Source organism: Triticum aestivum, chromosome 2D (assembly GCF_018294505.1).
Source record: "Triticum aestivum cultivar Chinese Spring chromosome 2D, IWGSC CS RefSeq v2.1, whole genome shotgun sequence".
Lineage (NCBI taxonomy): Eukaryota > Viridiplantae > Streptophyta > Magnoliopsida > Poales > Poaceae > Triticum > Triticum aestivum.
In genome coordinates, this window is record NC_057799.1 from 130864865 (window position 1) to 130888281 (window position 23417).

The following is a 23417-nucleotide window of genomic DNA, read 5'->3' on the forward strand; positions in this document are numbered from 1 at the left end:
ACAAAGCAAGTAGGCAGATTGTATTCCATGTAAAAGATCGAAACCTATGTAAAAGCTGGAAATGACACTTTCTTTCTATACAATGCAGTGTTCGTTACCCACACATGATGGAAGAGATCACATAGAGAAATACTATTCACTCATGTCTACGGTTGCAGTATTTAGAAACAGGGTGGTCCACCCTAAAAGAATATTGACAACAAATATGACAAGGCAAGCATAGATGTAGTGAATCAATCATTTACTTGTGAGCTTACTAGGATGAGTATGCAGAATTGTAACTGCAGTAAGAGACCGTCCAAACTCTGAATGAAGAAGTTTGTCTAGCACTTATTGTTTGCAACTAATCGACGTGAAAAATTGGATATTATATCGAATGAGTACGAAAGACAAGTAAAATTGTCAACAAACCTGGCTTGCAGTAGTAATCTGGGTCAATGTCAGTACGACCAATATTCCAAAATGACTAGTTTCTGTTCCGAGGGCCAGAATTTTGAAAACCCTGTGAACTTTAGAGGTACTAAATATTACCGAAATACATCTGAATCATTAAGTGTAGGTAGCACTGAGCACACAACAAACCCTAATGACAGTCCTGCCTAATGAGTAATGAATCAATTAGAAAATGGGTGATGAGGAGTGGCTGCTGAGTGTTGAGGACGTATCTCAGGATAAATCGGGTTGGCTTGGTGGGTGCTGCACGCCTGAGCCCTGAACGGATTGGGAAGGTAGGCACGGCGGCGCACCCGGGCAGCAGTGACGCTATTGGGCGAGCGGCTCCTGGCCTCCTGTTAGTCCGGCGTCTCCTCCTAGAGTCATGCCGTCCGGGGAAGGCAAGTCGCCGGTGAGGCAGGCGGCTGGGGGCAAGTAGAGATCGGAAGCGCGCAGCAGAACAGAGGGGAATCGGGGCCTGGGACGACCCAAAATCCCAGGGTGGGCCGGCCCACCGTGGGCACCATGTAGAGATACACACCCGAGCGGCGAACATGCATTTTCGAAACTAATTTAGGAACATTTAGCTCACTAATTAAACAACTCTGTTTTAATAATATCAGTTTCGTATTTGAACAACTAAGCTTGTTTAGCTTGATGGGTGGAGTAGTGTTATTATGACACGACGCACGTATTCTGATCGTATAGTGATCATAAAAGGGGGAAACTCTAAGCATATTTTTTATAGCAAAAGTGGGTTTCCCCTCCGATTTCTATTAAAGAAACCACCACGGAACCAACATGATCAATTAAACCCTAAGCATGATCATTTAAACCGTATTATGGCTGTGCCATGGCAGATTTGAAGCTGCAAACCAGAGAAATGATATTTAGCATCCATTGTTTGCTTCGAACTAAGAACTAAATTCTAAGAGCTGAAAAGAAAGTAGAGTAACCAAGTTAAGATCTATTTTCTGGTTGAGATCAAAAAGTTGAGGAGATATGAAGTACCACCTCTCTTGCGGCGCCGTGTAGGCATTGGGGGTGCGATGGCTGTCGGTGGCGTTGAAGCAGATCTGCGACGGTAGACGGGTGCATCGGGGGATAAGTCCCATTGCGGTGGAAGAGAAGGTCGTGTGAGCGGCCCCGGCAAAGAGGACGACGTCGCCGATGAAGCGAGAGGACGCGATGCAAGGCTATTGGTCCGTCGCCGTGGATGAGAAACGTCCATCTCTAGCAGTGGACGACGCGGTCTTGGTAGGCGCTTCGGCATGGTGGAGGACGGTGGCGATGGATGTGGTGGAGGACGGCGGCGATGGATGGGGTGGCGGACGGAGGCTGGTGTGGGGATGGGGTGTTCTAGCACGGACGGTGTATCAATGGGAAAATGGAGGGAGAGGTACAGGGAACCATGTTTTTGGGACACGCCTGTCTGAAATATGGGAAAGTTACGAACTTAGCCCCGATTTAAAATTTGGACGTCTCCTCGATTGGGGATAGGACGGTAATCTCGCATCTCGCCGATATTTGCCCAGAGCGATTTCGGGCGAGGAGAGGGTGGTTGGCGCCCATGGTTGGCGCCCACGGTGTATGAATGGGGCTGACAGGTAGGGCGGTTGTGTCACGTCTGAGTGAAGTTACAAACCTGCCCCTATTGAAAATATTTGCCTACATCAATTTCGGTCGAGTCGAGTTTGTTTTGCCGCCCACCGTGTATGAATGGGGAATGGAGGGAGAAACAGAGGTTTCGGACGAGCTTGAATCAAATGAGTTTTGCCGCCCATGTTTGACGCCCACCGTGTCGGAATGGGCTCAGAGGCGGTCGTGTCACGTCTAATTGAAGTTACTAACCTACCCCTATTTAGAGCAGTGGAAATCGGGCCGATGGATTGTCCGTGTAATGGGTAGACAGTAATTTCCATCTCCCAAACACTTGGCTTCGGGCAGCCGACGTGGGAGTGGACATTTTGCTGCTTCTTTCGAATTTTGGGACAATAAGCATCCACTTTACCCTGGCAACTAAATTCGAATCCATTTTGTATCCCTATATGAATCTTTATAAATCATTCTATGTGTTTTTATATATCTTCAAAAGGACGACAAAGATGTATTCCACTGTCATATATGAATATGGTTTACAAATGCCGATAGTCAAATTCAGAAACTAGAATCCAGTTTAAGGTGAATTCGGATATTTGGAACACTTCATGTCCAACTCAAATGTCACACGCAGCATAATGTGTACTCCCATTTAGATATGTACACAAGCGATGTATCAAGATTCAAATACCGAGTCAATAAACCAAGAATGCACAGAACTAACAGACATATAAACACTTATAGAGTATATGGATCAATAATATCAACTAACATAGATAAGCCAGGCCGCTGTACTTTTTTTGGCTACAACAGCATCCTTTTTTAGCCAGCATCTTGGCCCTTTCCGATGCGTGCCACTTATGGTCCATCTATACTACTACTATTGCTGAATGCACATTCAGCCCGATTGGCATATTTGTAGGTCTGGCACAGCAATCCAAATGAAATGTCTCCGAGTCTTATCAATTAGTACAGACTTGTGCTCAAATAAGAATTACAAACCAAAAAACAAAACAAACAATTATTACATGATCTCTAAAACAAATGGTTTGATTGATTACATGAACAGACAACACAAAGGTTATTCAACTATGGAAAGAACATTTCACCTATGATTTACCAAGTAGGAATTTAATTTCCTTTTTTCCTTCAGGACCTTAACAATCTGGTCAGTCTCAGCTTGCTTCGTTTTGAAATCCACCAAATATTTAATGGTTGTCTTGAGTACTGCTTGTGATTGTGCTGTTTGCTTCCTCAACATGTCAACTTCATCTCTAAGTGCAGAAGCAGAATCTCTTTCTACCACTAGTTTAGCCTCTAGAGCATCAGCAGTTGGCAATTCATAATGCACGATTGGGCCGGTGCCACTGCTGTGGGATGATGCAAGGTCCATGGGGACCTCGCTCTTTGATCTTGGGCTAACCTGTTTTGCCATTAAAGTTCCGATTGGATTCAGAATAGTTGAAGTTAGCAAAACATCTCAACTGGGAGTTATAACAGCAAACCAGTTAAACAAACAAGGAATTAAAGAGTTTCAATTGGATGCTGAAAAGTAGTTATTAATAGCATTGTAACCCGCTGTTGCAGCAGCAAAGCAGTTAAACAAACAAGTAGATATTTAAGTTAAGGCAAACAGGTAATTCTTAACAGTAAGTATCAAACACATAGATAGGCGTAGTCTACAATATGATTAACAGGCTGTGCCATTATGTAATCAGTAGCAAACTAAATTAAGTCAAGCAACGTAATTGAACAATTTTGCAATAAGTGGCTAACTAAAATTCCGAGAAGCAGGTAACTGAACTTATGCTAGTTCTTTGTACAGGCACACTGCAACTTCTTTTTCGCTTACAAGGTTGTACGAAGGAGTCCATGGCATCAATTGCTTGGATAGGCAGTCCCAATACTTCTTTCTTCCCACACTTCATGGGTAAGTCGAATGGTTAATCTGGTAAGATGGTGCGTCCTTGATATGTTATATGAGGACGTGTAGTCAGACTAGTTGTAGCCAAACACATCACACTGGCTTTTACTGTATATTTCATGTGATTACTTTTGGCATATCGAGATCTAAGCAATCTACAATAGGATGAAAAGACTGGCATCCTTCACATTATTGGCGAACTCAGTTCATAGAAACAAGCAATTCAGCCATTCTGTGGGTAAATCAAAAGCGCCACTGGAATATTTTTCACTATCCAATCATACACGCAAAAAGGGACGACGCCACCATAGGGGCTGGTATGGGCGGCCGCCTCAGGTGGCTGGAAAGTGTGCACCTAGTTTGAGTCGTCCAGGTTGGCCCACGCCAGTTTTGTTCGTCCCAACGCACGAGCAGGCAATGTAAAAAATGAAGAAAAATGTTTCAATTTGGATGGGCCAATAACATAAGTGCAAGGCAGGCCCTATAGCAGGCTCGTGGCCCAAACGAGCGCCTCCCATATCGATCGACAGCAGGAAAAATCCCAATTCATTCGCTCCAGCCTCCAGTCTGGTTCGCTACTAACCTAGCCGCCGCTGGACAGACCGACACAACACTTCCTCACGCCCTCGTTGGAGGGCGGTCGCCGGGCTTCAAGCGAACGGAAGGACAAGAAGACGAAGATCCAACCCTGGGTGTAGCCTGCGTGGGAGGCAGTGGCGGCAGCACGGGCATGGCATCGAGCTTGCGCAAACGGACAGTCGCAGCTTGCAAGAGTAGCATGCGCAACGAGCAGGTACATCACATCCCTGATTATATCTAATTCAACTCTTCAATTTTTGGCCAATAGTTAAACCTGACGGTGTTGTAAAACTGCTTGTATGTAGGGAATCTATGAGAAAATGAAACCAATTTCTACTTATTTTATAACTCTCCCAATCAATACTGAACTGACTGAATCTGATGTATCTAATCAAGTTTCCGGTGCAAACATAGAAGCTCATGTTGTTCTTGAGACTGAAGTGTCTAATGAACAGACTGCTAATGAAGGATTTGATGCAAACATTTTACATGCTCCTGGTGATGAACATATAGTGTCTAATGAGGGATCTAATGCAAGCATTTTGCAAGCTCATTGAAGGATTTAGTGTCTAATGATGATCTACTATTTTGAGAGAGACAGAGATTTGCAGGCATTGATGACAAGCAAATTATAGTGCATTTTCATAGCTTGAGGAAACATCGAGGCCATCTACCAGAAAGTCCTTGTATCATGACAACATAGCATAAATACTTTTCTAATCTGTTGTTTGAAACTATTGCCATACTTGTGCAGGATAGATATATTGATATGTAGTTTGCGCACTGGTATACGTGCAATTGCACTTCGATATTTTCAGCCAGAGAACGAATAATTCAAGCAGGTACAGACCATGTTTGTAGTCCTTGTACACCATGTTGCATTTTGTGTTTTTTGGTGCTTGCATCATTTAGTGTTTATAATCTGAACTACTTTGGATCATTAGCTGGTTTTCAAAGTGCATGTAGCTTCACATTTCTCAAGTTATGTTGATTTTCGGAGTGCAAGTGCCTTCGTATTTTTTAAGTTAAATGTTCGCCCCCGGTAACTTGAATTTGTGGATCAGCCACTGCACACAAATCATACAGGAATGCCAGTATGAATTAAATGAAATGCAGGGACTTACGCTAGCTCGTTGTACAGGCTCACTGCAGCTTTGCTTGCGCTTGGGATGTTCCATGTACAAGTCCATGTTACCACTTGCTTGGATGTGCAGGCCTTGTGCTCCTTGCATCCCCCTCTGCATTTTTGACACGGCGAATGGTTGATCAAATAAGAGGAATCGACCTTGATGTTGTACCGGAGGATAGATACTTACAAGGTTATACGGGTGTGCAGGATGTGTACCAGATCCCGTAGCGCCGTCATGCTTCGCTAAAAAATGGATTTGCTTGTTTCAGATGATATCTCCAGAAGAAATAAGAGTTAAAGTCAGAGTTGCATAGGCGTGTAAGCTAAGAAAGCAGTGAAAGGATATCCAAACATCGTCGGAACAGTGCACAAGGGAGTGATGTGTGGATACCTAGTTCGGGCCGGCGTTTGGGCATGCTCGCCTAGCTAGAGTGCGGGTCACTTCAGAGCCGTTGAGGGTGATGCGCTGGCTGGCCATGCATGGATGCAGATCTTGAGTGGCAGCGGAGCGCTACGATGCGGTGGACGAGACCGTTGGTGAAGCCCCAACGGCCTCGGGGGGCGGAGGTGCGACGATGTGCTCGGTGAAGTAGCCCCGGTGAGCTGGGAGACGGCATCGGTGAAGCGCACCTGATGCGGTGGAACTCGGTGTCTGTGAGGCACGTCGGTTGCGGCGGCCGACGTTGTCGGTGGACCACCCAGTGCGGTGGACGAGGGCGTAGATGAGGTAGCTACGGTGCGGTGGTGAAGCACGACCGTCGTCTTCGTCGTTGTCGTCCGGCACATAGGTGGGGAACGGTGGGGAAAGAGACGAGACGAGGGGCGATTTGAGGGTTGGCGGCGAATTAGGGATTTGAGCAATCTGGGCGCGGAAGGGGATGGTGGAGAAGAGAGATTTTGCAGGGCTGGAATTGGGGCCGCCAGATATTTCAATCCGAAACGTGGAAGCGCGAACTTATATTGTCGTCGTCCTTTTTTTTGGGGGGGGGGAGGGGGGTGGGTGGCTGGGTGCTACGCGTCCGTCCGACACACGCGACCACCCCGACAGGACTATGCTTCGGTGCCTTAAGGCACCTTCCTTTGTGTCCATGACATGTGGGCCCAACAGGTGGCTGGCCCACATGTCAGTGACCCAAAGGCAGTTGCCTTTAAGGGACCGAAGCAGCGTCCACCCCGACACGACCCTTGTCTGCCTGGTGCGCCTACATTTGAGAATGCAAATGAATCTTCTTTCATTTGCAAACGAATCTGTATGTATTACCATGCCCGTGTTTTCCTTGCAATAATTAGTCATTCGAAACGAGATACTCCATCCGTTCACTTTTGTAAGTCGTTTCAGACAACTTAAAATGAACTGTTTTGCACATTGTCTAAAATGTCTTCAAGGTCTTATAAAAGTGAACAGAGGGAGTACTATAAATTAATTAATGAGGAGTTATTTGAAAAAAAAAAATCAAAACGGTACCCACACTAACGTGGATTAGAGTGTGTGTCACGTAATTAGTTATTTGAATTAGAGTGTGTGTCACGTAGTTAGTTATTTGAATTAGAGTGTGTGTCACGTAGCGATCTCCAATTCTAACGTGGATTTCGCATTTCACTGTATCCACGCTACTTTTTAATACAAATTCATATGTATATGATGAACACCATGGTAGTGAGAAAACTTTTGGATGGATTCAAACATATGACCTACAAAATAGCACAACAAATTGAGTCAATGTCAACTTTTGGAAACTTAGTATGGCACGAATTCGAAATAATTACCCGTATGCCTGGTCCTCGGTTCAAATCTTACAATGTACACCGAATTGAAACATCGATATTAAGTCTCGTACTATGTACATTCAAATGTTGATTTAGCCCCCCCCCGCACAAACGCTACATACTTCCTGTATCGGTCAATCTTCCTCTCCTAACCACCTTAGGAAGCTATCGGTTTCCAACACACGTTCATTCTTTCTCTCCATGTTTCGATCTCTAAGTCTCTCAACTACACAACCCCTTTTTCACTCTGTTACCAAATGTATTTACCTCACACACCCGCCATTGCACCCCATGCCGAGCTCTCTCTCTCTCTCTCCCCTCTCCCTCTCACCCTCTCGCGCTAAATACATGCATTGCCTATCTAGCCCCCCAACCTCTCATGCGCACGCACGCCCGTTGTATATCTAGGTCACTCCCTCGAGACTGTCTCACTCTTTCTTCCGCACGGCGGGCCACACTCGCTCAATCTCGCTCTCTTTATCTGAGTCTCATTTAACCTCGTTTTCTTTCACACACAAATGATATATCTCCCTGTTCGAGCCTCGATCGACACACTCTATACTCTCACGCAGATTGTCTATCTAGGTCAGTCCATCCAAGCCGCCGCCACTCTTTCGACCTCATGGTGGGCCACACTCACTCAATCTCTCTCTCTCTCTCTCCGTATGTCTCGATTAACCTCGCTCTTTCTCGGACAAAAACGATATATCACCATGTTTGAGCCCAATTCGACCTATTCACATTGTATACTCTCTCACGCACATCGTCTATCTAGGTCACTCTCTCCAACCCATCTCACTCTTTCGATCGCACGGCGACCCTATGTGATCGGTTGACCTTGCTTCCTCCCACGCACAAAATGTATCTACACGTCTGTGACTGGATCATCTCTCAAGCTCTATCTTACAGCCCTCACCCTTGCCAAAAAGCTCAATCGGACAATATCTCTCCAGAGCATATATATTTGTTCATTGAATGTCGGACCACACTCACTTTGTCTCTCTATCTATATGTCTCTCGATTGACCTCACTTTCTCACACCGTATCTTCCACGCGTTGAAGCTACTACCTCTCCATCCCACGCAAAGCCGGCGCTATTTACATTGCGAGGGGCACTCCAACCTTGGATTAATTTGTGTAGGCATTTATTCCGGTCGGTTTAGATTATATTTTCGTAGCATTCGGCCCACAACTACTCCAAACACCATTGCAACCCAGGCAACTCCCCTAGTTGATTTCCCTCTGGCTCGGTCATCGCTCTCTCGCACGTCCTTTCTCGCCTTCAACGTCGCACCATGGTATTATTGAAAAAACTATGTTGTTCTCTTTAATTATTATAAATAAGCTACCAAACTACGCACTGATAGTCCACTTGGAATGGAACAAATTTCGACCCACAAATTAAAGTGCTACAAAATACACACCGAGGGGCCCACATGTCATGAAACAAATTTGGACCCATATACAAATTAAAAAATAAAGGACGAGGATCGAACATGCGACCGTGCCTTCAAGGCGCACGTCAATAGGCAACATACGTAGAATAGCAATGTTTGTTGTACCCCCTTTGTTCACATAATGTTTTTATATTACCACAGCCTAATTAATGGATAACATGTAATATTATTTTTAGTACTATTCGCCTTCACTTACTGGTGGGTTCCATGTGTGCTCTCTCTCTCCTCCCCTTCTGCGTTTAGACGCACGGGCAAACAGGAAGAACTCGCGGGCGATGTTGCCGTTGACCATATCTGGACGCGTTCACAAGTCACGGCACCAGTTTCACGTACTAGCAGCACTAGTCAGTGTGTACGTGCAATGCACGTTAATTTGGAAGTATATTAAGTGCATGCGGATATTAACTACTAGGATATTATTTGCGTGTTGTCATGTGATTAGCACTATTTTTGGCATGAAATTAACTGCACGCTAAACGTGTTGAGCGCTCGACATTGAAGCAGTCTAGGTCGTTGGATGACAAGGAATACATGTGGCTTCATGACGTTTTATATTTAATTTGATACGGCTCTGGCAGAACATTGAATCGATCAAACCATACATTTCGTTCAGTCTGACCCCGACTTTAAATTATATGACGATCGATATAAAATAAACGGAAATGATAAACGTTCGGATTTTAAGCATGGCAATCCGAACGTTTTTCATGGCAAATTTAGATTACGCGGCGGCGGCGGGGGCGTCTCGCGGTGGGAAGCGGCTCCTCTGCCGTGCTCTGTGTGTCGTCGGGCCACTGACCGATGGCGACGGCGGCGTCTTGCGCCGTTGTTGGCGTACTCCTGGACGTTGGCCTAGCTTCAAGGAAGGCCAAAATGTTCTGGACTTCGGAGCGAGTCAACTGGCGGGAGGAGGTGACTGGCGTTGGTGCAAGGAAGCGGTCAACGGCGGCCATCCATGCCGCTGAGGGGGGCACTGGCACCCGCGCGGGGACATGCGCTATCAACGGCGCAGCGGAGACATTCGTGTGCACGGGCACCGGCACGGGCGCGCACGTCAGTGCACGCGCAGGCGCATGCGCTGGCAGGTGCACGGGAACCGGCACGGGCGTGCGCGTCTGTGCACGCGCAGGCGCATGCGCTGGCAGGTGCACGGGCGCGTGAAAGTCGACGGGGACCTCGTGGAACCCCGTGGGATCAAGCTCGGCGACAATGTGCGGCTCCCAGCCCAGCAATGCCACGGGGATGGGCGCTGGCGCAGTCGGGGTGATGAGAGCCGGAACGGGAGCGGGGACAGGCGCGGCATCTTCCCGCAAGGCCAGTTCAAGCTCGTCCCAAAGCGCCTTGTGTTCTTGAGACTCCGGCTGGGTGTCTTCCTCAGGAAACTAGAACACTAAGGGCAGACCATCGTGATGCGGCATGGCGTACGTTTAGGTCAGGCTAGTTGGAGGTAGACGATAGGAGAATCGGAGAGGAAGAGAGAGGATTATAGCGATACCGGGTAGTGCGGGGTTGATTTTAAACTGCTGCGCCGGCGACATTAAAAGTGGGAGCAGTTGGGACGACGGTGGGCGGCGGAGCCTGGTCAAAGGGCTCGCCTCCCGGTGAGCCTGCACAGCGGTCTGCTCGCACGCCTCCCTGACAGCCGGCGCAGCGGTCTGCTCGCACGCCTCCCGTCGACTCACACGCTTGCTCGGTCGGCACATGCCGATGTGAAGCGGGGACTCGTGGCGGCACATAAACGCCCACGGTTTCAATAGTGAAAGCGTTCGCCTTAACGTGACAGGTCTTTGTTCCAAAATACCTTGGCTCTTCGTTTGTGCAACTTGTCATAAGCAGCTTGTCTCAAATTGAAGAAAAAACTTACGAAGTAATATTTGTGCCATATCACGTGACCATGCTTAGTTTCAAGAATTTATGCTCACTTTTGGATTTTCTGAAATTTAAGATCCAGGATTCGAAAAAATATCATAACCTGCATCATGCAATAAATTTTCAAGCCGTACATCTGTCCTGTTGTATTTCTTAAGAAAGGATTTGGTCAGACATTTTGCTTAGTTAGACTTCAGACAAGTTATATATGCAGAGTAAAAGGATAATCCCTCCGTACCAGTGCATTGCCTGATATATTAACTCAAGTACTAGGCACGAACAAACGGGCTCAATTCTGTGCTCATCCTGGTGTAGTAGTACTAGTACTAGGCAATGCAGTTGACGGGTGACTTGACGAGCGGCGACCGAGGGAATTGAACCGTGCTCGACACGGTAGGTAACGTTGTCTAGTTACTAAAGCATCCCTCCGTTGTTCATCGGTAGTCATTATGGACCGGGGACATGAGGGGAATTTCCTAGGGCTGGAATTCTGGCCGCCAGATATTTCGACTTGAAACGCTGAGGCTCGACTGGTTGGGGTTGCCTAATGTGCGTACCACGCACGCCACCGAAGGGCACAAGCCCGATTTTTTAGGATCAACATGAGCCAAGGTCTGGCTGGTACGCCGTTGGGTCCTACCATTCGAGAATACGAAAGGAACCTTTTAAATTGCCGAACGAATCTATGTGTATTACAATACCCGTATTTTCCTTGCAAATACTAATCTCAACGTGGTAATTGATTTATGACGAGTTGTTGAATTAGAGTGAGTTTGTGATATAGTGATCTCAACGTGGATTTCACATTTCATGGTATCCCTAGTAAGTTCTCCAATGCAAATTCAAATTTAAAAGATGAACAATATGGAGGTGAGAAAACTTTGTATGTATCAAGCACATGACCACAGACACACACAGAGAGACACACACACACGAACACAACAACAATCCAATAAGTATAGTGCATCTATTTTTCCAAACCATGCATGTATGACACGAATTCAAAAATACTCCTTCTATTCCTAAATATTAGTCTTTTAGAGAGTTCAACAAGTGACTACATACGGAGCAAAATGAGTGAATCTTGACTCTAAAATATGTCTATATACATCCGTATGTGCCAGTCCATTTGAAGCCTCTAAAAAGACTAATATTTAGGAACGAAGGGAGTAAAATGTAAGACATCCATGGTCCTCAGTCAATATTTAAAATGAACATGAAACTGAAACATGAATATTAAGTCTAGTACTACAGTACATGCAAATGTTGTGTTTAGGCGGAGCTATGATTGTCAGGGGTCAACCCCTCGACCTTAGATAAAATTGTGGAGCTCTGTTTAGGGTTGTTTAGATTATATTTGTCCCCACCCTCCCAACCATCGATTGGTTGTGCACCCCCACCCCTCCTCCCCGGGAGAATATCATGTGCCCCCATACCTTAGATGCTATATGTCGATACGAGTTGCTTGGAGCTTGTAGATCTGAGATATAGCAGCTCACATGATGTGTCTTAATATTTTTGCAGGAAACCTTGATGAGTTTGAGAATTGCACACAATTTGTACAAAAACTACTTAGATGCCCTTTGATCCCATATCCAACGACCTCGAAGCTCGTATCACCATAGCATCTAAGATGAAGGAGGACATCATATTCTCCTGTATGTAAGAATATCATGTGCTACCACACCTTAGATGCTTTGGTGATACAAGCTCTTCGGAGGCGTTGGATTTGTGACCCAACACCTCCTCAGTGGTTCGAATGGTTTTTTGCAGAAAAGCCCCAAAAGAGTTCGGCCACTGCTTACAAGCACAAAGACTGCTCAGATGCCATTGGATCTCAGATCAAACGACCTCCAAGCTCGTATCACCGTAGCATCCAAGCTGCGATAGCACCTTATGTTTTCTCGCACGGGAGAGTATGAGGTGCTCCCGCACCGTAGATTCTATGGTGATACGAGTTCACTGAGATCTAACGGCCCACAGTAGGAGGTTTGAATGTTTTTGCAATATACGACTAATAGAGTTTGGGAAATGCGCAGAAAGTACAAGTACTACGCATGTGCCATCTGATCACTGATCATACGACCTAGATGCTCATATCACCGTAGCGGGTAATTAAGCTACGGGGAGCACCTAATATGAGCACCGGGGAGCCGTTGGATCGAAGATGCAGCGGCACACACGAGGCCTGAATGTTTTATTTGCAAAAAAACCTTTGGAGAGTTTGGAAATTGCGCATAATTACAAAGACTACTCCCAAGCCATTGGATCTCACTTCCAACGGTGTAAAAACTCGTATCACCATAGTATCTAAGCTGCGGGGTGGATGTGATATTCTATGCTGCTGTCATTTTTGTTCGTAAACTTGCAAAATACGTGTAACTCGTGCCGTTACTTGTCTAACCGCGCAAAGTGTTTGTTCAAAAAAACCATCCTACACTGAAATATCGGAACAACACACGGGGGTCCCACTTGTCATTAATCAAATTTGGACCTAAAACTAACAAATCTGAAAGACGAGATTCGAACTGGCAACCTGGACTACAAAGCGTAAGTCGATAGCCTGAAAAAACGAACGGTTGTTGGCTTTGTCCCATAACTTGATTTTATACAGTACTGGCGTTGAGTAGAGTAGAGGGAGTGCCTCATCAACACGTGCATGACCGTTCTCTCACTTACTGGTGGGTCCCAGGTCTGCGATCTCAATCTCTCTTCTCTCCATCGTCTAATCTTTGCATGGGCACACACGAAGAGCGGCGCTAGCTTGCCGTGGTGTTATTACAGCTAAAAAAAGCTTGGAAAATAGAAGAATCGCCTAGAACAAGAGACGTTGTGGCTGGTCGAGACGGAGCTAACCACATCTATCCTCCGTGCCACGTTTGCATGATGAAGCTGTGTGGCTAGTGGGGTGTTTTCGACCGACTGGCTGGGTCCCGAGGTCGAACCATAGGTACTACGTCTGATACAGTATATTTTTACACGCACATTTTTCCTCCGTGCCGAGACGTGGCACACCCTACCGCGCGGTTTCGGGGTCCTCCCGGGTGGTGCACGCATATATTCTTCCTGACGTGGGACGCCCTACCGCGCGTTTTCTAGGTCCTCCTCGGTCGTAGCGCCGAAGCAAGTAAATGAGTCGTCAAATCACGAAAGACCACCTTTCCCGCCGAGTACATCAGTGAAGCACGGTTGCTAGCTAGTTGGGCTAGTTCGACCGATTAGCTAGGCCGCCGCCACATTTGTTTTTTCACCCCTTTTTTTATCTACTTGCCGGCAGGTAAATTTAAATATCCACCGCGGCGTTGCTCTGGTGTTTGGGTGCGGCAGGATTTTTAATTTTTTGATTGATGGGAGCAGGCGCGGCAGGATTTTTAATTTTATGATTGACGGGAGCAGGTGCGGCAGCAATTAGTCACGATGACTCCGCCTGTAAAAACCCACTGCTCCCTGATGTGAGAAGTCGTCGACTGGTGTTTTACCGTGGTGAAAACCAAAAGATTCCCCGCTCCCTCCGCCTTCCAGTAGATTGCATTGCCTTTCAGCCGTTTCGCCCCCTTTGCTTCCTCTCCCCATTGCTTCTACCTGGTGCCATGGCGGCGCAGCAGATCACGGAGTCCGAGGTGAGGCGCCTGACACAGGAGCTCCATGTCAAGGATGCGGAGCTCAGGGCCAAGGACGTGGAGCTCCGTGAGCTCAAGGAGGAGAGGAGTGCCATGCTCCTCCGTTATGTGCGGGAGTTCATGGAGCTTCAAAAGCGGCAGGCGTCCACCACAAAGATGCTCGAGGCGTCGGCGGCATTGCTGCAGAAAGCGGGAGATACGATAGGCCGTCAGGGGAGCCGGCTGGAGCGCGAGCGGGCCGATCGTGACGAGGTCCAGGATCGCCTCAGCCACTTGGTGAACCAAGTTGCCATGCACGTGTTGCGGCTGCGCGATGCCTACCATCGTGCCAGCGCGACGATGCCGGCCGTCGGGCTAAACCCGTTCGACCACCCGGTCGACTTCAACGAGCTGCGGCTTCCTGACCTGGTCTCCTTCTTCACCTATATCTCCGAGGAGCTGAGCCATTTCCGTGCGATGGTGGGGGCTGAGCTGGAAAAGGAGGGGTTGCGGGCTGCCGTCGTCGTTGCCGGGCGAATCCTTTCAGGGCTCCTTCACCGGAATCCATTCGTGCCATTGGACGCCGTCTTTGACGAGCTGGCTCTCGTCGACCGGGAGCGGGCTCTGCGGGCGGTTGCACCCTGCATCACCAACGTCGTGCGCCTCGAGAAACAGAGGGACTTCAGTGGTGTTTAGGCGCCCTCTACATGGGCATGTCCATGTCTCGGCGCAACATGACCGTTGGATCAAACTCAGATGGTGCAGATCAGTCACTATAGCACAAAGTGTGTGGGTGTGTTTGGTTGCATTCTCATCTCAATATAGTTGTTTCCTCTTCGTGTATTTTTGTCAACCTACTAGTGTGGACTCATGCACCCTTCATGCACTCTGCCAAACACCCAAAAGTGGGTCGAGAAGGGAACTTTTGCTCCCATCCCGTGCACCCTTCATACACCCTACCTAACACTATTCGTGCTTCATATGGTTCATGTTTCATGGAGTACTCTAGCACCGTACTCTCCGTGCGATGTGGACCTAGTTCTGTTAACATTGATCTCACCGTTCATTCTCGACCGGACAGTCGAAAAAGCGGTACTATGTTACATATAGGAGTCGTTGACATGCGCACAACATCATTTGTTATCCTCATATCTTACTACACTAGCAACAAGATTGTGTAGTACTGACGTATGAACCACTGCACATGCCTAGTAGTAGGAGCACTGTGTATGTTCAAGTGGCTGCCGTGTTTCGCACTCCTCCGTCGTAAGAGTGGAAACGCTTGCTGTAATCATTTTTTTCTTCAGAAAAACAGTGGACACGCTCTACCGTGCGGATCCTCCTCCAGCCATGCACTAAATTACTCACTTTCGCCGACATGTGGGACAGCCAGCACCTGGGTCCACCAGCCATGCACTAAATTACTCCGTAGTAGAGTGACGGTAGACTACCCCGATCGAACCACCGCAGTAATGCCCAATGAGCCGTCAAATCACAAAACCCCCTCCTTTCCAGGAGTAAGTTGGACGGATGAAGCAACCATCATTTCACTCTCAGCTTCCTCTCTTGAAGAAAAACCCCACTCGCTTCGCTTCTCCCTCATCTCGTTCCTCCTTTCACTCTTCTCTCTCAGCTTCCTCTCTTGGATGGACACCGGAGCACCGACCGACGTGATGTCTATGGCTCTGGCCAAAACCGTCGAGGCTCATGGTACGAAGAAGCGCAAGCACCTCGCCGAGACTACCGCAGACAAGCTCAAAGCCATCGCCCTGCCCAAGCCCCCCTCTCCGGGATCCCTCATTAAGCAAGTCCAGGTAATGCCTCTTGTTGACGATCTTTTTCTCGATCTTGATCGTGTTTTTTCATCTAACACGCAGTACTAGTACTGGTAGTACAACTTTCTGGGTGATCTTGCATGTGGTTTTAGTGTGCCAAATGACGGTTCTAAATTCCTCTTTCGACCAAAACATGCGAGAGGTTGACACTGATTTCTTATAGATTACTTTCAACTACTCCCTCTGTCCCAAATTTCTTGTCTTAGATTTGTCTAGATACGGATGTATCTAATACTAAAATGTGACTTGATACATCCGTATCTAGACAAATCTAAGACAAGAATTTTGGAACGGAGGGAGTACTTTATGAACATCAATGCTACCTTTTAAGAGGGTATATTTGCCTCAGTAACTTGTGTTATGGATATTGCATGTAATCCCTCTGCTCTCATGCCTTTGAAGACATGTTCTAGTGTCTTTGTTCACTGATTTCTGTGCGTATATGTAGTCATATATGGAGTATAATATTGAAAATCATCTTATATTTCTGAACGGAGGTAGTAATAAAATATGGTTTCTGTTTGAATTAGAACCAGGTCCGCGGTGGAGATGAAGTTCTCAAAGTCATGCCGTGTGAACTGGAAGACCTGATGATGAGTTCTACTGCTGAACTATCCAGCTGCTGTGTCCTTGTCGCCATGTGTCCTGAACTAGTGTTTTCCTGTAGCATTGTTGTCAGGCGTGTTCTCGAGGCTGTACTTGACCACAACATTTTCCTGGCCGTGCCTTCGATTACGAAGGGTGTGGTTCCTGTAAAGCTTCCCAACAAATCTGATACGGACTGTCTTCATCATCATGTTTATGAGTGGAAAGACCACTCTGTTAGGTTGTCCAAGGTTGGCAAGATGGTGATGGTGCATGTAGACATCTCACACGAAGTCCATGGCCTAGTCAGTTATGCGGGGTTCATCCCATAGGTCGGTGGCAAGAAATAGTCTGCAGAGGTTAGTTAGTGCAACTTTGCTTGTCTGTAGTAAGTACTATTGTTCAGTACTTGATTTGTGTTTGTGAACCCTGTATTGTTTATTAGTACTGCCGCTTTTGGTGTGTGAACGGTCTATGTTAATGTCTATTTTAATGTCTGTCCACTCAATTCAGTCTGTATATTTTGAAGTATCCATATCATATTTTTTGTGAGGACGGTTTATCAATTATGGTTACACTCCAATATCTGTATGCATTGCAGGGTTTGTCGCACCCACCAGGATTTCCAGTCCCATGGATGTTCGGTCCATACGATTTGTCACGACCTTTGGCCTGTCCTGCTTGTGGGAGTAGGCAGGGCCCCTGCATGCCACCCGTAGTTGGACGATCAATCTTCTGTTTAGTACTTCAACATAGTGATTTCCTGGTAAGCATTCACTCATGTCACATCAAGTAAATCTTATTGATTTATTGTCTAAATCTTATTGATTTAATGTCATGTTTTCTTTCTTTTCCTGCAATTTTACGATGCAGGTTTTGCCATGTGACATTCATCACAGAATAAACCGTTTGGTTTGCTCTACGATGGCTATTTTTGCAGGTTTCACTTCTTATGTCGTGTCAGTAACAAAGGCACTATCCATCACTTATATTACTGGAAAAAATTGGATCAGTCTGTTGTCTGAGTACAAGCTGAATCCCTATGATGAACTGCAGTTTGGTTTAACAAAAACGCCACAATTAGTCCTTCTCGTGTTTAAAAGAAATGAAGAAAAAAACTGGATCATGGTCACAGATCCTAGTCCAGTTAGAAAGCTGATCATAGCAGACCAGACACGATCGCCGCTGTCTCGCACAGGGCGAGCACCGGCAGTTGCTCTAGCACTGACAGCGGCAGCAGCTCAGTCTGATCCAGCTGAGGATTGGGCACCGACCGCGTCAGCGGATCAGTCTGATCTACCGGAGGATCGGGCATTGACACCGGCACCTACTCCGACACCGGCACCAGCTCTACAAGGAGCACCATCTCCGGCAGCAACAGCGGCTTCGGCACCTGCACCAACACTTGCACTTGCATCTGCTCCGGCCCGTGCAGTTGCACCAGCAACAGACTGGGCTGCAGTTCGCACTTCATATACCAAAGTCCTTACAAAAACCGACATGTCCACCTTCTTGGTAAGCATTGGCCGCCCAAGTGCTTCGTTCTTTTTTCTTTCCATGTTGTTTCACATGATTCACTGTGTTGATCTAACTGTTTGGGTATGTCTTGTTGTTTGCAAACAGAGAATTCCTAGAGCAACGAGGGAGTCGTTCAACAATCCGGGCGACCGCGGCCAAGTTTCTCTTACCATGCGCAGCCTTGGTGTGAATGAACCTGCTCAATATACCGTAAGTACAAAGGATGGTCGCATGATGATTGATGCTAAAGGGTGGTCAAGGTTCAAATCTAAATCATATCTTGCGGTAGGGGATGATGTCAAAATCGAACTTTCTCGGCAAGGAGAGCTGGTCCAAATCAACTTTGAAATTCTTCAGTAGCAGCACGCAACTGCCGAACTGATCTATCCTCCGAGAGATTTTGATGTAATAATCTGGCATGGTGAAACAAGTGTCCTGTGTGTATAAGTAGTACGACAGTATTATTTATCACATGGTATATCGTTGATAGAATTGCAACTCTGATTGCTGGTTAGGAACTGTCGTTCGATTTCATTCCAATAGCTGCCGTGCTTTATTCAATTTTGTGTATTCGCCTTGCGACAGCATCTAAAACCAGCGCCGTACCGATCGCTTGCAATATGAAAAGCGCTGAGGTAGAACACATGGGCCCCCAAACATGCAGGGTCGGCCTGCGGCCCAAAGTCCAGAACCGTGAGCCTATCTGAGTATTATATTCTTAGCTGAACCACCATAAAAAAAGCTGAACCCCCATAATGCCCGTGCGTTGCAGAGGGAGTATATTTCTCGGCAAGGTGAGCCTGTGATATAAAATATTTGTATATTTCTTTACAGAGGGAGTATCTCTGTGTCAAAAAATATATTTATGTGTAACTAGTTACTCCTGTCTTTCTACTTCCTTTCGCTGATATGTGGGGCAACCGGCAACGGGGTCCACATGCCATATGCACAAAGTAGAGTGCACAACTTCACGGTAGACACACCCCGGTCGTAGCGCCGCAGTAATGCCCAATGAGCCGTCAAATCACAAGCCCCCTTCTAGCTTTAGCAGTAAGCTGGACGGACGAAGCGCTAATATTTCACTGGGCCTGAATCCCCTTCTCCCTCGTCTGCTTGTTCAGAGAAAACCCCCTCTCGGTGATTGCATAGGGTTTTCTCATGGAGAACCAGGTACGAATTCTTCATACATCCCCGATAAATCCAAGTCCCTTGGTCGTAGGTAATCCTAGAATGGCACCCGCCACCGTTGATGCATTTTTCTTCCTACTGAATCTAGTGTGTTTCATTTGCAGTGCCCAAAGTGCGAGTACCCTACAGGTTTCTGTGCCCTCGGCGAGACGCCACACTTGTTCCTTCTCATCCTAACATAGCATTTTGAAACGCGCACAATATGTTCCTAGAATCCTCTTTTCTATCCGGGAGGGTGGGGGTTTTTTGAACATGCTGTGTTCTCATATTATTTTTCCTGCAGTGTATTATTTGCTCTGCCAGAACACATGTACTCAAGATTCTCGGCCTTGCCATAACTGAATACACTAGTTTAATGGTCACAGTGAAGACAAGCCATGGATATAAGTTCCGAGTTGGGTTCATGAACCAAGAAGATCGCTGCTTTTTTATGGCCGAACTTGGATAAACTTTCTCAAGTGTTACGGACTGAAAGTTGGCGCACGAATGTTGATGGAAATAGCAGAACCTGGTCTCATCTTCACTGCGATCTTCCACCCCAACGTCGTTCCAATTGTTCATCCATGTTAGTTTTGTATCTGGTTCTTGCTTGTTGCCTCGATTACTTCTTAATCCACCTATTCTGTCTAACTAATCACAATTTAACTTTAGAAGTAGCAACAAATCTCTCACGAAGATGCTACTTCTAACTAATATTTTCTTATAGTTGGTGGCACGTGTAGGTTTTTTCAGAGTTAAGCAGTCTGCTCGTTTGTTACTCTGTAATAACTCGACTGTTACTAATGGCACTGAAGTTGACTGGATCGACATCCACAAGTTCCTGCACTTTATTGATCGTCTTGAGGTCCTTGTGGGGCGTTTCAATGGTGGAAGGCCACGTGGGATATGTGTGCCACTGCTGCACTCGTTGAACAGGTCCAACTGTGTCGAGAAAGTTATGGTACGAGCTGTTTTCTGTTATATATGTTGTTCATAAACTATTGCTTATACACAGTTTTACAGCTGTGATCTTCTTGAAACAGGAACTGCCGAGTTCTATTGTTCCTATACAGATGCCTGACCATGGTCAGGTCAGACTTGCACTTGGTCACAACATGATGTTTATGTCGACCTACTCAATTCCCCTTGGAGGTGAAAAGATACTTATTCATGGGTGGTCTCAAATAATGAAGGCCCGTCCATCTTGGAGAATAGGACAGAAGATTATGTTCATGCTTTTCCATGGCTCTAAAGCGAATATCCTGTTTATTGACCACGTTGCGAGATGAAGCCGCTTTCAGAAGGTTGTGGATGCGCGGGGTGGCGCCTGGGCCTTGTCCTGGGGCTTGGCGGCCTCACCCTTGGTTAACTGTAGGCAAAGTAGTACTATTTGAGGCGTGCTTTATACGGTTGAACCTGTATAAGTACTCATATTGCTTTCAGCTTTGGTTGTTAAGTGCCCCTGCTGGTTTCAGTTAAGGTTGTTAAGTACTCCTGCTGCTTTCACAGTCTGTCGTGTTTCTTCAGTCCTGTCTTCCTCCAGCCGCCAAAACCAAACCAGCGCCGGCGGGGCCGCCTGCTTCCGCCTCCCACGGCTGGCTGCGCCTCAGCGCACGCATCGCCGCCCCACCGTCTCCTAAATCGTTAACGCCGACGTCCTCCGCGCGCTTTGGTGCGGTCACTGCGGCGCTGCCCTCTCGCGTTGTCAACATGGTCAACAAACAACAGGAATCGGCAGAAGTACGTGGAGAGGATGACAGTAGGGGCCCACCACGTCAGCGTATGGAAAAATAAAATGCTTCCTCCTAGTGTTTTCCTGACATCTGGGACCCACAACATTGTGAGCGTATATAGTCAATAGACAAGAGAACAGCACAAGATCGGCTGACACCTGGGACGTAGCTACTCGAGCAGTATTTTTTTGTTTGGTATTGTTGAGACGGAGCAGGGTTTGAACTGGGCTGTGGCCCGTCTAGCCCAGGCTTATATTTTATGTTCACCATGTGACCAGCCCAGCTATTTTTTCTTTGTGAAAATGAGCCCAGTTTATTTTTTCCGAAGAATACTCAATCCAGGCCTACTTATTTTTCTACGCCCTGATGGGCTGCAACTCTTTCAAGACGCCTGCAAATCTTGAAAGTAATATGAAATGGGTTGTAAATATAAAAACAGATGACAAATTGGCAATTACTTTATAATTTCTGATTTTTTCACATTTTCAGATTCCTATTTCACTGGGCATTAACCTAATTTAAATATATCTTCAAAGTACTTTAAATCTGGCTCGACATTTCGGTATTAAAAATAGTTTGGAACCCACAGAAATATGCAAAATTGGCACTGGCCAACCAAAAAAAATGGCTGCAATAAATTGCATAAGAAGTTGCCATGAGCTATATATAAATTATTAAAAAAAGAGGGAGTGGTCTGACTTGTGGGCCTGTTTAGTTGACGCGTATGCAAGTTTTTGTTAGTTATTATATACGTCAACAAACGATTCTAGCAGTCGTAACCGTTGGATGTCAATCCAACGGCCGTCGTGTTTCTTCAATCTCTGATCTTCTTGCTCCAGCCGCCAAAGCAGCGCCGGCGGGACCGCCTACTCCCGCCTCCCGTGGCCGGCTGTGCTACCGCGCAGGCCTCAGTGCCCCCTACTACTCCCACCGCTGGCCAGGGCATCCCTCTACTCACCCACACCCTCTTTTATTCTGCGGCGACGGCAGCCTCACACCGCAGCCGAACCGGTGAACCCATGTACTCCTCTCCGCGCGGGCTTCCACTACCGCGTCTTCCCCGGCTCCGCGTCGTCCCCTTCCTAGGCCTCGCCGTGGTGCTCTCGGCGCGGCGTGGTCAATGTGGTCAATGACCGACTTCCATCGGAAGAGTACTGTACGTGGAGAGGCTGACAGCTGGGTCCACGGCAGCTGCAAGGAATTGCCTCCTTATTACGCGGGAAATAATCATTCCTCCACCTGACAGCAGGGACCCACCGGACGGGCCACCAGTATTTCGTGAAAAAACGTTTCCCCCTGACTGCTGGGACCCACAGAACGGGCCACCGTATTTCGCGAAAAAAGCGTTCCCCCCGCTGTCAGCTCGGACCCACCGAAAGTGCCTCCTTATTACGCACAAAAAAATGAATACCCCCCTGCTAGCTGGGACCCACCTTGGTGGGAGGCTGACTTGTGGGCCTACTAAGTTGACTGGGACGGAGGCCTTTGTCAACTTTAGTCAATATATGAACGATTCTAGCTTCAGTGACCGTACGATGTCCATCCAACGGCCGTAGTGCTTCTTCAACCTCTGGTCTTCTTGCTCCAGCCGCCCAAAGCAGCGCCGGTCGTGCCACCTACTCCTGCCGCCCGTGGCCGGCTGTGATGTCCCGGAGGCCTCACCACCCCCTACTACTCCCACCGCTGGCCAGGCCATCCCTCTACGCAGTCACACCCCCTGTTATTCTGCGGCGACGGCAGCCTCACACCGCAATCGAACGAGTGAACCCTCATACTCCTCTACGCGTGGGCATCCACTGCCGCGTCTTCCCCGGCTCCGCGTCGTCCCCTTTCTAGGCCTCGCCGTCGTCCACCGCCCTGGTGCTCTCGGCACGGCGTGGTCAACGTGGGCAAGGAATGGCTTCCATCGGACGTGGACTGTACGTGGAGAGGCTGACAGCTGGGTCCACGGCCGCAGCAAGGAAGTGCCTCCTTATTACACGCAAAATAATTATTCCTCCACCTGACAGCGGGGACCCACCGGACGGGCCATCGTATTTCACAAAAAAACATTTCCCCATGACTGCTGGGACCCACCAGCTACATCTTCGCACGCAAGGAAGTGCGTCCAAAAAAAAACGATTCGCCCCTGACTGCTGGGACCCACCAGCTACATCTTCGCATGCAAGGAAGTGCGTCCGGGCAAAAAAACAAAACGATTCCCCCCTGACTGCTGGGACCCAGC